This window comes from Staurois parvus, unplaced genomic scaffold (assembly GCF_062004578.1).
Source record: "Staurois parvus isolate SC_StPar_1 unplaced genomic scaffold, SC_StPar_1.0 ptg000116l, whole genome shotgun sequence".
NCBI classification, from domain to species: Eukaryota; Metazoa; Chordata; class Amphibia; order Anura; family Ranidae; genus Staurois; species Staurois parvus.
Window position 1 is genome coordinate 6083437 of NW_028317912.1, and position 16168 is coordinate 6099604.

The 16168-nt window shown below is 41.7% G+C and overlaps 1 long non-coding RNA gene across 3 annotated transcripts in view; it reads right to left on the minus strand.

Moving 5' to 3' along the window:
- LOC149467310 (uncharacterized) overlaps positions 1-16168 on the minus strand; it is a 60936-nt gene that overhangs the window by 20515 nt on the left and 24253 nt on the right. The window contains exons 3-6 of one of the 3 annotated variants that reach the window (XR_016311966.1): positions 14700-14776; positions 12371-12460; positions 9536-9697; positions 5367-5484 (exon numbers count right to left, since the gene is read on the minus strand). This is a non-coding gene — a long non-coding RNA (uncharacterized LOC149467310). Of the gene's footprint in view, positions 1-5280; positions 5485-9535; positions 9698-12370; positions 12461-14699; positions 14777-16168 lie in introns of those variants that run through there. The other 2 variants (XR_016311965.1, XR_016311964.1) reach the window with 2 other exon arrangements.

A 16168-nucleotide genomic window follows, 5' to 3' on the forward strand; every position in this document is an offset into this window, starting at 1 on the left:
AACAGTCCATGTAAAGGGGGCACTCCGATGGGATCAGTCCATGTAAGGGGACACTCCGATGGGAACAGTCCAACATGGGAACAGTTTTTTTTTTATTATTTTTACATTGTACCTTTCATTTTTTTTTTTTTTATCACTTTTAATGCTATAACAGGGAATGCAAATATCCCCTATAACTTCAATGAACATTGTCATATTCTTTTTTGAGAAATCTGGGGTCTATCAGACTCTAGATATCTCCTCTGCCCTTACATTATCTAATCAAACCAAAATCGGTGTGATCAGATGTTTTCCCAATTTACAAATGGCGCTGTTTATATCCTGCGAAACTGAAGTGATGAAATGCTTGTAGCTTCCGCATTCTTAGACTATAGAGATGATTGGCACCATTCTGGTCTCCAATCAGCTCTATGGTCAGCTGGCAGAAACACCGACTGCATTCTCAGGTTCCCCTGATGGCACGGGACTGCCTGAGAAGTCCGTGGAAGGCAGCGGGGGAGGGGGGCGGCATCATCTCCCACTGCTTGTAAAAGCAATCTTGCAGCTAATTAGCCACTAGGATTGCTTTTACATGAAAGCCAATCACTGGCTGAAAAAAACAATACCAGGATGATGCCTGCAGCTGTAGGCATCATCCTGGTATAACCATTCAAATCCAGTGATGTATCAGTACTTCGCTGCTCCAGTACATCGCTGGTCCTTGTTGGGTATATATACTATGTTCTTTTTTTTTGTACGCAGCCTGTGGACTGAATGAAAAAATAAGAAGAAATCTCTGCCAGAAAAAGTGTGCGGTATGCCCACCATTAGAATATACCGCCCTCATCCACCCACTTCTAATGGTGGGCACACATTAGGTCACACTTTGCCACAAGTGCCAATTCCAAGATTGAATAAATGTCTAAATAGTGGCACACTTGAATAAAAATTGTCCACGTATAAGTGGTACCCCATATGGAAAAAGGATGACACCAAGTCCCAAACTATCTTGCCACTGCTCCCCATGTAGTCTGGGCATCCGGGGGGCTCCACATGACTATCTTTTCCCTCGTAAATCCAAAACTTATAAGTATAGCCTGTTGTCCTCTCACAGGTCTTCTACATCTTGACCCCATATCTGGCACGCTTGCAGGGAAGAAATTGTTTGAATGCAAGGCGGCCAGAAAAATTAATTGGGGACTCCTCAACGCAGATGTTTTGCTGGGGAGTATAGACATCTGCAAATTTTAGGTTAAGGTGATTTGCGAGGGGCTGAATTTTGTGGAGCCGGTCAAATTCAGGGTTACCCCGAGGATGACAGAGTGTATTGTCGCTGAAATGCATAAAACACATTATACTCTCATATCTATGCCTGGCCATGGCAGCAGAGAACACAGTATATGATGAATCGGGTCTGCGGACCAATACAACTGCAATTCATTTCTTTTAGTAATGCCCAGGTTGAGGGTTAGGCCCAAAAAAAATTTAAATTTGAAAACCGTAATGAGTTTCCATGCGAATGGTCTGGCAAGGTTTGAATTTGGGTTGGCGGCAATAAATTGTTGTGCATATAAACTGCTTTGATCCACAATCAACGCATAAAGATATTCCGTGAAAAACAGCTCCAAAAATCAAGGAGATATGTGAAAGACCAGGATGTACTAGATCGCTGGTACTCGACAGTTCACCAAAAGGTAGAGCGGCACTAGTACTGGCACTCTGCTGCATATGAGAGTCATCAAAATTTACCGGCAAGTGCTAACAGAGATCAGGCCTGATTCTGCGAACACTGCGGTTTTGTGTGCAATGTATCAAGTGACAGTGACCTACTGACACTGCACTTGCTGGGGGAGAAGGGGGGGTAAGCGTAGGGGCTAAACGCAGGTGTTGGCAGGTGCCAGGGCTGATCCCGTTAACGCTGCGTTTTTGTAAACGCTGGTATAGTGCTGACCTGATCAAAGATATAGACCCGTTCAGACACTATACTAGCAATGGAGGTTTATTGCACATGAGCGTGCTCATGGCAATCAAGGGGTTAAATGTGATGACTGGTGTACTGACGGGCAATCTGACGCTATCTGGGAGGGGTGTGAAAACCACGGGAGCGCGAATCACGTATATATATATATATATGTGGTTTTGCGTACCCATGCCGCCCTGTAGCAGTATTTCTACTATAAGGTGGTCAGGAAGCGGTTACACAAGAGGTTTGTGTTACGGCGCTGCGTTACTTTAACGGACAATTGCGCGGTCATGCAACACTGCACCCAAATTAAATTTACATCCTTTTTTTCCCACAAATTTAGCTTTCTTTCGGTGGTATTTGATCGCCTGTGCATTTTAAATTTTTTACACTATAAAAAAAAAAGGCTGACAATTTTGAGAAAAAAAACCAATATTTTGGACTTTTTGCTATAAAACATGTCCAGTAAAAAAAATTAAAAAAACAAATTTTGGCACAAATTTCATCCAAAATGCATTCTGCGACATGTCTCTGCTAAAAAAAAATCCCAATACGTGTAAATTAATTGGTTTACATGAAAGTTATAGCGTTTACAAATGGCGGGAAAGATACTGGGATTTTTAATTTTTTTTATACTAATAATGGCGGGGATTAGCGACATATGGCGGCGATCAGCGACTTATGGCTGGACTGCGGCGGACATTTTGACACTGGGGGGGAACTGACTTGGGGTCACTGACCAGTGAAAAAAAAAACCCACTGACACTGTACTAATGGCACTGGGGAGGAAGGGGTTAACATTTTTTAGGGTTAACTGTGTGAGGAGAGTGTTTTGCTAGGGGGCGGGGGTGTGTGCTGGACGGGGACAGGCTGATCGGGAGAGAGAAACTCTTCTCTCCCTCTTCAGCTTGTCAGGAGCTGACAGGCAACTGACAGATAGCAGGGCTGTGTATAAACAATGCAGCCCTGCTCTCTGTCAGCGATCACCGCTAATCGCGGGGAAACGGCCAGTAATGACCGGCCGTGACCCGGCGGCGGAGACCCGCTGCTGACACCCGTGGGACAGGCAGGGTGGGCGCATGCCTCGCGCACGCCCCCTACCTGTTTTGCAAAACCACGTTTTAAAACGTGGTTTTGCCCAGCCGTGCTGCCCTGCAAACGTACTAATGCAGTGGCTGGGGCTGAAGTAGTTAATCTTTGGAGGAAGATTCCATTTTCAGGATACATCTGACCATTTATGTCCACCTCAAGGAACACAAGCATTTTTTGAACAAACTATATGTGAGGTCAAAAACCCCTGGTGAGGGCACATCTGGAGTTTGTAGTGGAGGATTTATATTGCATGAAGATATGAAATTGTGAAGTTTGTTTCAAGTTGAAGAAAAACATTATACTTAGAGACTTTTTTTCACATATGTTCAGTGTTTTATAACATAATTTGTTTGCTCTCACATACTAAAAGAGAGCGCGGCACTGCGTGTTTTATGTATTAGAATCCACGCACATCATGAGTATGTGTTAGTGTGAGCTGCTTTCTGATATATAGTTTTGTATTTGACACAAGAAGGGAATATTTTTAGTAGCATTTGTGACTGTGTGAGAATTTGTTGTTTATAATTGTACACATCCACTAATTAATGGCCCTGTAATAAACTATTTTTCATTAAACAATTTATTACTGTGTTTTTCTGCTTCCTTGTAACATCCTTCATGAGCTCCCACACCTATGCTTCCCCCCCACTTGTTTGTTTGAAATGAGCACACTAGTTGTGATCATACGCCTGTTCTATGCACACTGGAGTGCCACTTTAACATCTTGCAAGAAAAGAATGTGATAGCCTGGCTATTAGGGGAGGAGGCCAGATTTTGTTTTTGGGAAACTAAATGATATCTTGATTTAACAAAAAAAACAATCTATTTTTCAAGAAATTGTGTCTTACTGTGTATCATTGTGATATCCGCCATTAACTCCCAAATGTCTCCTATCCCCCTCACGTCTGTTTATTTGGAAAGAGCAATGAATATTAGTTATGGCCATGTACACTGCTCTACATACACTGCACTTCCCACTCACAAAAAAAACAAAAATTGGGATTTGAAGCAGTAAAAACAACTTTTTGGGTTAACAACACATTTTTTAAACCAAAGTTTAGTGTCACTTCTTTAACATCTAACAAAAAAGGAGAGGATTGGCTGGCTATAAGGGGAAGGAGGAGGCCAGATTTTTTTTGTGACACTAAACAATACCCTTATTCAGAAAAAAATCCAATACACATCAGCTAGTTAATGTAATAATCTATTTTCATAAAATCATTTCTTACTGTGTTTTTCTGCTTCCTTGTAACATCCTTCATGAGCTATAACAATCAATAAGTGTAGCGCTCTGGTGAAAACTAACTAAATCTCAACATAAACAACATGTGAGATAATGGTGGAACAAACAGTGAATCTTAATGAGAATGAATGCTAAAACAGTGCAACATCACACGATATTGTGCATATGGTGGAAATGTCTAATATTAAGCCCCCTAATACAGGGGATATACCCTATAAAACAAGTGCTCAGTGTCAACACACTCTATTCATACCATAAATAAACTGCTGTAATCAGAAAATATATATATATATACAGCAAGTGAATATAAATGAACACATCACTGAAAGTAATATAAACAAAACGTGCCACCAGTGTCCACAACAATACACAGAGCACTTGTTTTATAGGGTATATCCCTGTATTAGGGGGCTTAATATTAGACATTTCCACCATATGCACAATATCGTGTGATGTTGCACTGTTTTAGCATTCATTCTCATTAAGATTCACTGTTTGTTCCACCATTATGTCACATGTTGTTTATGTTGAGATTTAGTTAGTTTTCACCAGAGCGCTACACTTATTGTTTGTTATATTTTGGTTTTTCACTTTCGGTAATAAGGTGCAGGTGTAGCAGCTTATTTTTAGTTTAGTAGGATTGAGCGCAGGAGGTTTTCCCCAATCCTTCATGAGCTCCCACACCTATGCTTTTCCTCCTCACCTGTTTCTTTGAAACAAGCATGCGCACTAGTTGTGATCATACGCACTGTTCTATGCACACTGCAAATCCCACAGCCTATTTCAGCTTCTGGTGCAGGAAAAAAAGAGAAAATGCTGCATTTTGTTCTACACAGAACCATACTGGAACATGGCAAACTGCATCAAAACTGCACCACAACAGAGTGTGGTGTGAACTGTAAGCAAAAACGTATGGGGAATGCATGGAGAGTGCGTTTTGTGGTGTGAACTGGCCCTACACGAGATCTTTATCTTTCAGAAATAAGAAATACACATCCACTAGTTAACACTCCAGTCATCTATTTTTTGTGCAGCATTTGCTTTCAGTTCTGCGGTCTCAGATTTGTGCATGAAAGAATAAAGCCGTACCGTCTGGATTATTGGCGGTTGTCAGCAGCATCAGGAGTGAGGTAAGTGAGTCAGGTAGATTGTGAAAATATCTCATCCACTCGATGTCCAATCTGGAATCTTGCAAGCAACCCAGAACCTAGAAATAACGATCATAAAATGATTTAGATGGTGCAACCATTGTACACAGCAAATGTCAATATGTCAGCATTATAAATAAAGGTGTGAGAAAACTATTCTAGCCAATAAACACCCACCACCAGGGACACAATTCCAACATTTGAATTCCGGGCTCTAAATTCTGATGGATCTAATTAGAGATGAGCGAATTATTCAAAAATTTGATTCGGCTGATTCGCCGAATTTGTGGAATAAATTCGATTCGCTGCGAATTTATTCGCTGCGAATTTAACTTATAAAAGGGTGTTTCTAGGCTTCAGAGAGCCTTTATATTAGTGCAGAACACTGTACCTTTAATTTAAATGCCCTTGGAGTCTGCTGGGGAAGAGAAATAATACTGACAGTCAGTATGACATGCAGATGAGTGCCGTCGATCTTAGAATCACCGCACACTTCACTCATTTGGGCAGTCACGGGGCCAAAACCAGAGTGTGGAGCCACAGTGTGGCGGTGGAGGCAGCAGCAATGGGAGGCCATACAGCACCCGCGGCAATAGTGGGTAAATCGGACGATTTTTTGCCGATAAAAAATCTGCGCATGAGCAGCGACCTGCAAGAGGAAGACAAAAAGAAGAAGAGGAAGAGGATGAAGAAGAGGATGAAGAAGAAGAAGAGGAAGAAGAGGATGAAAAAGAAGAGGATGAGGAAGAGGAAGAAGAAGAAGAAGAGGATGAGCATGAAGAAGAAGAGGATGAGGATGAAGAAGAAGAAGAGGAGGATGAGCATGAAGAAGAAGAAGAAGAAGAAGAAGAGGATGAGGAAGAAGAAGAAGAGGATGAGGATGAAGAAGAAGAAGAAGAAGAGGATGAGGATGAAGAAGAAGAAGAGGATGAGGATGAAGAAGAAGAGGAAGAAGAAGAAGAAGAGGATGAGGATGAAGAAGAAGAGGATGAGGATGAAGAAGAAGAAGAGGATGAGGATGAAGAAGAAGAAGAAGAAGAGGATAAGGATGAAGAAGAAGAAGAAGAAGAGGATGAAGAAGAGGATGAGGATGAAGAAGAAAAGGATGAGGAAGAAGAAGAGGATGAGGAAGAAGAAGAAGAAGAGGATGAGGATGAAGAAGAGGATGAGGATGATGAAGAAGAAGAGGATGATGGTGAGGATGAGGATGATGAAGAAGAAGAAGAAGAAGAGGATGATGATGATGAAGAAGAAGAAGAAGAAGAAGAGGAGGATGAGGATGATGAAGAAGAAGAAGAAGAGGATGAAGAAGACGAAGAGGATGAGGATGAAGAAGAAGAGGATGAGGATGAGGAAGAAGAAGAAGAGGATGATGATGAGGATGAGGATGAGGATGAAGAAGAAGAAGAGGATGAGGATGAAGAAGAAGAAGAAGAAGAAGAAGAGGATGAAGAAGAAGAAGAAGAGGATGAAGAAGAAGAAGAGGATGAGGATGAAGAAGAAGAAGAAAAAGAAGAAGAGGATGAGGAAGAAGAAGAAGAAGAGGATGAGGATGAAGAAGAAGAAGAGGATGAGGATGAAGAAGAAGAAGAGGATGAGGATGAAGAAGAAGATGAGGATGATGAAGAAGAAGAAGAAGAAGAAGAGGATGAGGATGAAGAAGAAGAAGAAGAAGAAGATGAGGATGAGTATGAAGAAGAATGAGAAAAAGAAGAAGAAGATGAGGATGAAGAAGAGGATGAGGATGAAGAAGAAGAAGAAGAAGAAGAAGAGGATGATGGTGAGGAAGAAGAAGAAGAAGAAGAAGAAGAGGATGATGGTGAGGAAGAAGAGGAGGATGAGGATGATGAAGAAGAAGAAGAAGAAGAAGAAGAAGAAGAGAAGGATGAGGATGAAGAAGAAGAAGAAGAAGAAGAAGAAGAGGATGAAGAAGAAGAAGAAGAGGATGAGGATGAAGAAGAGGATGAGGATGAAGAAGAAGAGAATGAGGATGAAGAAGAGGATGAGGATGAAGAAGAAGAAGAGGATGATGGTGAGGAAGAAGAAGAAGAAGAAGAAGAGGATGATGGTGAGGAAGAAGAAGAAGAAGAAGAAGAAGAAGAAGAAGAAGAGGAGGATGAGGATGATGAAGAAGAAGAAGAAGAGGAGGATGAGGATGAAGAAGAAGAAGAAGAAGAGGATGATGGTGAGGAAGAAGAAGAAGAAGAGGATGATGGTGAGGAAGAAGAAGAAGAAGAAGAAGAAGAAGAGGAGGATGAGGATGATGAAGAAGAAGAAGAGGAGGATGAGGACGAAGAAGAAGAAGAAGAAGAAGAAGAAGAGGATGAGGATGAAGAAGAAGAGGATGAAGAAGAGGATGAGGATGAAGAAGAAGAGAATGAGGATGAAGAAGAGGATGAGGATGAAGAAGAAGAGGATGAGGATGAAGAAGAAGAAGAAGAAGAGGATGAGGATGAAGAAGAAGAAGAAGAAGAAGAAGAGGATGAGGATGAAGAAGAAGAAGAAGTAGGATGAAAATAAGAAGAATTCCAGTCCAGCAAAAAGTGTATCTGCAGAGAGCTCCGCTATTTCTGACAGTTCTCTGACAGTTCCTTCACATTTACAGCGGTTGAAACATTGTATCTATTTGTTTCCGAATAAAAACATCTGTATCCTAAATTGAAACAAATAGATACAATGTTTCAACCGCTGTAAATGTGAAGGAACTGTCAGAGAACTGTCAGAAATAGCGGAGCTCTCTGCAGGGACACTTTTTGCCGGCTGTAGAAGGGATGAAAATCGGCCGATCGGGGAAAATTCGATTCGTGCATCCGAAGTTTGCTAATATTCGGATTCGGCGCGAATCGAATTTTTCCTAATATTCGAAACAAATTCCACTTCGCCAGGTTCGATTCGCTCATCTTCGCCAGGTTCGATTCGCTACCGATACTTTGCTATGCCATTGGCGTCCATACAAAATGTAAGGACGCAAATTGCACTGCAAAGAATAGCATGCAATTTGAACAGGAATGCGATTCCTGTCCAAATCGCATGTGGTTTCCCCACTGCTCATGTGTGAACCCAGGCAGTCGTATCCTGAGTTCACACTGGAGCGGGGAGATTTCCCACAGTGGAGAATGGGAGAGTGGGCGTGTGGGGATGTATACTATGGTGGCAGATGGTAGGAGAGGAGAGGAAGCCGCGGAGATTTCAAATCTTCAGACCTGTGAAGCTGCTTTCTCTCCTCTCCTTGCAGGTATGACAATTCGGGCTAGAGAGATTTTGATTGGTCAGCACCGTTACCTGAACGATGCTGACCAATCAGATGGCGTCTAGCCCATACTGACATCCCTGCATAGAGAGGAGAGAAAGCAGCTTCACAGGTCTGAAGATTTGAAATCTCTGTGAGTTCCTCTCCTCTCCTTGCAGCGATGACAGTAGGGGCTAGACAGCATCCGATTGGTCAGAACCATTCATCTGAAAATATTCTTTATGGAGCATGGAGACAGCGCTGCAGTGGTAATTATGCATGGCCGTAAATTATGCTTTTTTTTTTCAATCAACTAGCAGGCTGAACGAAAAAAATAACTGGATTCCCCTGTTAATACAGTTTGTGTTGATGGGGGATTCGCTCTCATGAAGCCAGTTTTATTCTGACAGTGGGGAGACTTTCCCACTGTCAGAATACAATGATCAGTGTTGCCCGTGTCACTGATCGAGCAAATAAAACACAACAGGCTGGTGGTACAGAAGTCAATCGAGTGACGACTTCTATACCACCAGCCAGCCCATACAGTAGATGGATCAAAATTCTGCTGGTCCATGCTGAACTTCGATCCATCTGTGGACAACTTATGGTTCACAGGTTTCCAATCTCTCTTCTAGAAACTTGAACGCAGATATAAAAACACCAAATAATGCAGTTATGTTATAATCAAAAGTAATTAAAATATGTTATAAATACTAGTAAAAGTACTGGCATTTTACTTGGCACCATCCTCCTGCAAACCCCTGTACAGTAGATCACAGGCTGGGAAAGTGAGGGGTAGCATTAGTGGCCAATCAGGAGTGTGCCGACAAAGGATCTTGCTGACAGAAGGCGAGAACAAAGAGATGAACTCATCGGCCTACCGTTGCCCTTCCTCTGTCCAATCACAGGCTTGCAGTGGAGAGGTGACAAAGCTGTATGGCTATGTTGTAGTACATGAATGTCAACACAACCTAACTCCACTGTCTGGCAGGGCTGCATAAACTTCTGCACCCGACAGATACAAATCATCTTTAGCAGTTTGTCTGGAGGACAAAAAAACAAAACAGAAAAAAAAAAAACTTTCAAGATAAAAAAAATGAAATGTTGCTGCAGTTTGTATGTCCATTACCTCTCTGCACACAAACCATAACCACTTGCCCTCCAGAGGATTTACCCCCCTTCCTGACCAGGCTATTTTTTGGGTTACTGTAACTGACAATTGCGCAGTCATGCAACGCTGCACCCAAATTACATTTTCCCCCATTAATAGAGCTTTCTTTCGGTGGTATTTGATCGCCTGTGCGTTTTTTATTTTTTGCGCTATAAAAAAAAGAAAAAAAAAAAACACAGACAATTTGGAGGAAAAAAACTTTTTGCTATGAAACATGTCTAGTAAAAAAATGTTTGAAAAAAAAATCAAATTTCATCATAAGTTTAGGCCAAAATGTCTTTGCTAAAATAAATTCCAATAAGTGCAAATTAATTGGTTTACATAAAAGTTATAGCGTTTACAAATGGCGGTATATATACATTGAGATTTGTTTTTTTCTTACTAGTGATGGCGGCGATCAGCAACTTATAGAGGGTCTGCGGGAGACATTCTGACACTGGGGGGAACTGACGTGATGTCATGGACATTCCCAGTGACACCAATACAGTGATCAGTACTAATAAATGCACTGACACTGTCCTAATGACACTGGGCAGGAAGGGGTTAACATCTGGGGCAATCAAAGGGTTAACTGTGTGCTGTTTCACTGTAAACTGTGTGTGTGCTTTCCACTGTAAGCACACTGCTTTGTATTGCTCTGCTATGTAGAGCCATACAAAGCAGTGTACAGGAGCTGACAGGGGAGAGAACTGTATTGTTTACATACAATACAGTTCTCTCCCCAGTCAGTAATGCTCGACAATCAATGGGTGCTGGCAAGTAATCACTGATCGGGACCCGGTGATTGACAGCCGAGGCTGCGAATAGTGGCGAGGGTAGGGGCGCACGTCCTCTACCCGGAAATGCAAAATCACACATACATATACACACACACTATATACAGTGGGGATCGAAGGTTTGGGCACCCCAGCTAAAAATTTGTATTATTGTGCATAAAGAAGCCAAGGAAAGATGGAAAAATCTCCAAAAGGCATCAAATTACAGATTAGACATTCTTATAATATGTCAACAAAAGTTAGATTTTATTTCTATCATTTACACTTTCAAAATAACAGAAAACAAAAAAATGGCGTCTGCAAAAGTTTGGGCACCCTGCAGAGTTAATATCTTGTACTGCCCCCTTTGGCAAGTATCACAGCTTGTAAACGCTTTTTGTAGCCAGCCAAGAGTCTTTCAATTCTTGTTTGAGGTATCTTTGCCCATTCTTCATTACAAAAGTCTTCCAGTTCTTTGAGATTTCTGGGCTGTCTGTCACGCACTGCTCTTTTAAGGTCTATCCATAGATTTTCAATTATGTTGAGGTCAGGAGATTGTGAAGGCCATGGCAAAACCTTCAGTTTACGCCTCTTGATGTAATCCCCCGTGGATTTCGAGGTGTGTTTAGGATCATTATCCATTTGTAGAAGCCATCCTCTCTTTAACTTCAGCTTTTTCACAGCTGCTACCAATCTGCCCAGTGAAGAGGGACAAAGAAAGGAGAGCCGCAGCTCTTATGCACAATGCTGGATCATGACGGGGATCAAGTAAGTATAAGGGAAGGTGATAGTCTGTTACACAAAAGGTTTTTTACCTTAAAGCGGAGCTCCACCCAAAATGACTGCTCCCCATTAAGGATTGGCACCTTTGGGGGGGGGGGGCGGTACCCGAATTTCACAGGTACCAGTTCCCACTTCTAGGCGATCGGAAGCGGAAGGTGTCCTCCCTCCCTGTAGTCTTTTGGGACACATGACAGGTCCCAGAAGATTACAGGACCATTCATGAAGCGCAGTGCTACTCGCGCATGTGCAGAGGGTACCCTTCTGTGAAACCGCAGGCTATCACAGCTGGGTGCCCACACTGAAGATGCTGGCACCTGGAACACAGGACGGCTGGTGAAATGGGCTGCGGAGGACACACTGTGGGACCGAGGGACAGGTAAATGGCTGTTTTTTAAAAGTCAGCAGCTATAGTCTTTGTAGCTGCTGACTTATTTTTGGACAGGGTGAGTGGAACTCCGCTTTAATGCATACAATCCATTAAGTTAAAAACCCTTGAGGATTTAGAACTACTTTAATGCCTGAACTCAGCTGCTGCAACTAGAAAATGAGACAGAACACTGCACATGCACGTAGATTGAACCTTGTAGCACCCATGCTACAACTGTGCGCCCACTAAAAACCTGGAAGCAGACTGGTTTCTATGCAGAAGTCAGCCTGATTTTGCACTCCCCAGCTTTAATAAATAAGCCCCACTGTAACCAGATCACATGGTACAAAAGTACCATGCAATCTGGTGCGGGCAAACGCACTGCATTTGCGACCGACACTTGGGATGTCATTAAATTTCTATTGACACCCGCTGCAGATTGCAAAAGCTGTGTGTTTTGCATCTAGGTTTAATTGCAAAGGAAAGCACAGCACGCTCCTGCGTGATTCAGATGTGGGCATGTGAGAACCGGCCTTAATAGCCTGTTTTTGGTGTAAAATACGTATAAATTCTAGGTCAGCCGGACAGTAATGGTTATTACCTGTACAGAAAGGTCAGTAATAAATATAAGAAAACTCACAAATTCCACATTTTCCTTCAGTCTTCAGGGTGGCTCCCAGGCTGCTTTGCGGTAACGCACGTCTGATGTTACAGTTAGAGATGAGGGCTTCTCAAAAAAGGCAAAAGCAAAATTCACAAATATGGTGACATACAGGATCCTTAAAAAGTAAGCAATAATAGATAATAAAATAAATACAACTTTACAGCGGAGATGTGTTATTCATTGGAGGGATTAGATAAAAGTCAAATGTCCCCAGACATCCCAGGATGTAGAAAACACCTCCAGAGGCTTTGCTTCTGGTATTTCAAATTAAAATCCAAGGACAGGCAGAAGAGGCAGTTCTACCTTCAACCATGGACTGCACTACAGGGTTTTCAACTCCAGTTACTGGAAATATCACACTTTTTATCAAATAAAATAAGAGTTAAAAGGCAAACGTTACCTGTGTCTTTTGACAGATATACCCAGTAAATATTTTACCATTGCAGTACCTCTAGCATCTCCCCTGCAACCTTCATACAGTCTATAGCCCCTTTAGAGTCTCCCTGCCTGCCACCTACAGATTATAGCTGCTCTAGTATCTCCCTTCGTGCCACCTACACCCTCTATATACTCTCTAGCATCTCCCTCCATGCCCCATACACCCTCTATATTCTCTCTAGTATCTCCCTGCCAACCCACCACCTTCAGGGAAGTTTGCCTGTCGTTCTAGAACCATGGCCACTCTGCACCTCCTTCCTACCACCACCTACAGGAGGTCACACAGAGGATGGCTCTCTGATCCAGTTTGCCGTTGTGTTTTGCACTGCAGACCCTATGCAAATCCAGGTCTGCCAGGATTGCCTCCATGTAACAGGATTTGAGAATGGTGACTCGCTCATGATAGCAAATAATGCATTGTGGGAAGGCAGGGGGTATAGCCATGTGTTTTTATACCTGGAAGTACTGGGATTTTCACTGGTGTGGATATGGGAGGTGGACAGGAACAAGGAAGGTAATTAATCACTTCCCGTGCGGCCCATGTATATAAACGGCCAGATGGGAGCAGTGCAGGGGTGGGTGGCCGATTATAAACGTCCTCCCCGCTCCCTGCTTGTGTGCGTACAGCACCGCGGTAGTTGTACGGGACGTCTGTGTGAGGTGCCGATCATGTGATCACTGAGTATACTTCTGACATCATTGCTTACTACGTGTACAAAAAAAAATTTAAAAGATATAAAAAAAAAAAGAAAAATGTAAAAAAAAGTTTTGAAAATTTATAATAATTTTTGGTTATAAACTAATTTTGGTTATTTTTTTTTTACTAAAAAGAAAACTGAATAAATTTTGGCCAAGATTTATGGAGAAAGATTATTTATTTTTTCAAAATTTTGGACTTTTTCATATATAGCAAAAAAAATAAAAATCCCAGTGGTGAATAAACACCACCAAAATAAAAAGTTTTATTTGTCTCAAAAAATGCTAAAAAATTCATATGGGTACAGTGTTGCATGACCGCGCAATTGTCATTCAAAGTGTGATAGCACTGAAAGCTGAAAATTGGCCTGGACAGGAAGGGGGTAAAAGTGTCCGGACTTGAAGTGGTTAAAAGGCATTTACCAGAATCTTTTTTTTCACTATTTAACTATTTTAAACTAGGAAAAAGTGTTATTCCTGCCAAAACTTTTTTCCAAAGAAGGTGGGATGCAGTTAGGCTCTCTGTCTGTGCTCACTGCAGGGGAGATTCCTCCTCTCTACAAGTTCAAAGGAACAGGAAGTGAACGGAATCTCTCTAGGGACGCATCAGCAAATAAAACCACTTTATTCATAGAAGGGGAAGTGTTAGAACCTCTGTGATTTTTTTTTCTTGCCCTTCATATAGTATAAACGTTAGCTGGGTATACACAGTCTTTTTTCAAGCAACCAGCTGGTTGAATGGGAAAAAACAAAACAAAAGAAAAACCAAAAAACAACTTCCCAAATCCCAGCATGCACACAAGTGAGGGATACACACGTACTGAGATATGGGCAGTTCCTGCTGGACAGGAGGAATTTCAATACGCATATACCCTGCTTTACTCTCCTCATTTCCTATGTGGGTTAAGTGAAATTTCCTTGATAAATGTCAATAGAAACTCAACAGATGTCCTAACACTTCCACTTGCAAAAACAATAGAAAAAATGATTTTGTTTGAAGATTCACCGAAAATCCGTCTCATTTATTACTGTGCCGGAACCCACAGCCCACAGAGGATGCCAGTGAATAATGGAGATGTGGACATGGAAGGATTGTGTACCATGTATTGCCTATAGCCAACACACAGCAAGTATTTATACAGCAATAAATGAAAAATAAAAGCTTACTTACTACTGGCACAGATCAGAATAATCCCAGCAATAGAGCTGCAGAGAATACAGATCAACACGATGGTCTATGGAGCGATTCTGCGAACAGAAAGAACACAGCCAGGTCATAAAATAAAGACTAACAAAGCATTCCCATTCCACCAATACAAAAGCAGTTACTCATACGCATTCTTATAACCACTCAATGCCGTCATCTTTCTCATCATCTTAAAATATGTAGGGATGGTTACCTGCAAAAGACACCTGGCAATTAGACCCCTGATGTCTCCCCTGCCCTTCACTGAAGCCAATGAAGCGCAGATCACGCAGTGCGAGTCTGAGGTTCAAAGGTGGAAAACTGGAACCCGGGAAACATAGTGGGAGGTGGTAGGGGAATTGGATGGTGCATTAACGGGGGCCCATGAAAGTGATCCATCAGCTGTACATCCACCAGATCGCTTCCACCTGAAATTCGACTTGTTAAAGATACATGCTACAGCACCTGGGAAACTGTAAAACCCTCTGCTGCTGCAGACATATGCCATACATCAGGGGAAGCAATAGGATTCAATAAAGTCCTAAAAGGCTACGTTCACCTTTCTGACCAGATTTCATATTCCAACTATATTTAACCACTTGCCCTCCTGAGGATTTACCCCCCTTCCTGACCAGGCCTCTTTTTGCTACTCGGCGCTGCACTAATCCAACTGATAAATGTGCGGTCATGCAATGCTGCACCCAAACGAAATCCTTCTTTTCACACGAATAGAGCTTTCTTTTGGTGGTATTCGATCACTTGTGCGCTTTTAATTTTTCACACTATAAACAAAAAAAGACCAAAACTTTTGAAGAAAAACTATATTTTTTACTTTCAGCTATAAAAAATATATAGTAATACGGTACATAAATTAAATTTACATCCTTTTTTTCCCACAAATTGAGCTTTCTTTCGGTGGTATTTGATTGCCTGTGCATTTTTTATTTTTTGCGCTATAAAAGAACAGCCTGACAATTTTGAGAAAAAAAAACAATATTTTGGACTTTTTGCTATAAAACATGTCCAGTAAAAAAAATATAAAACTCAAATTTGGTCATAAATTTCTGCCAAAATGTATTCTGCGACATGTCTTTGCTAAAAAAAAAATCCCAATACGTGTAAATTAATTGGTTTACGTGAAAGTTATAGCGTCTACAAATGGCAGGAAAGATACTGGGATTTTTTTTTTTATTATACTAATAATGGCGGCAATCAGAGACTTATGGCGGTGATCAGTGATTTATGACAGTGATCAGCGATTTATGACAGTGATCAGCGACTTATGGCGGAACTGCGGCGGACATTTTGACACTGGGGGGGAAACTGACTTGGGGTCACTGACATCATCAGTGACACCAATACAGTGATCAGTGCAAAAAAAAAAACACTGACACTGTACTAATGGCGCTGGGGAGGAAGGGGTTAACTTTTATTAGGTAAAGAAAGGGTTAACT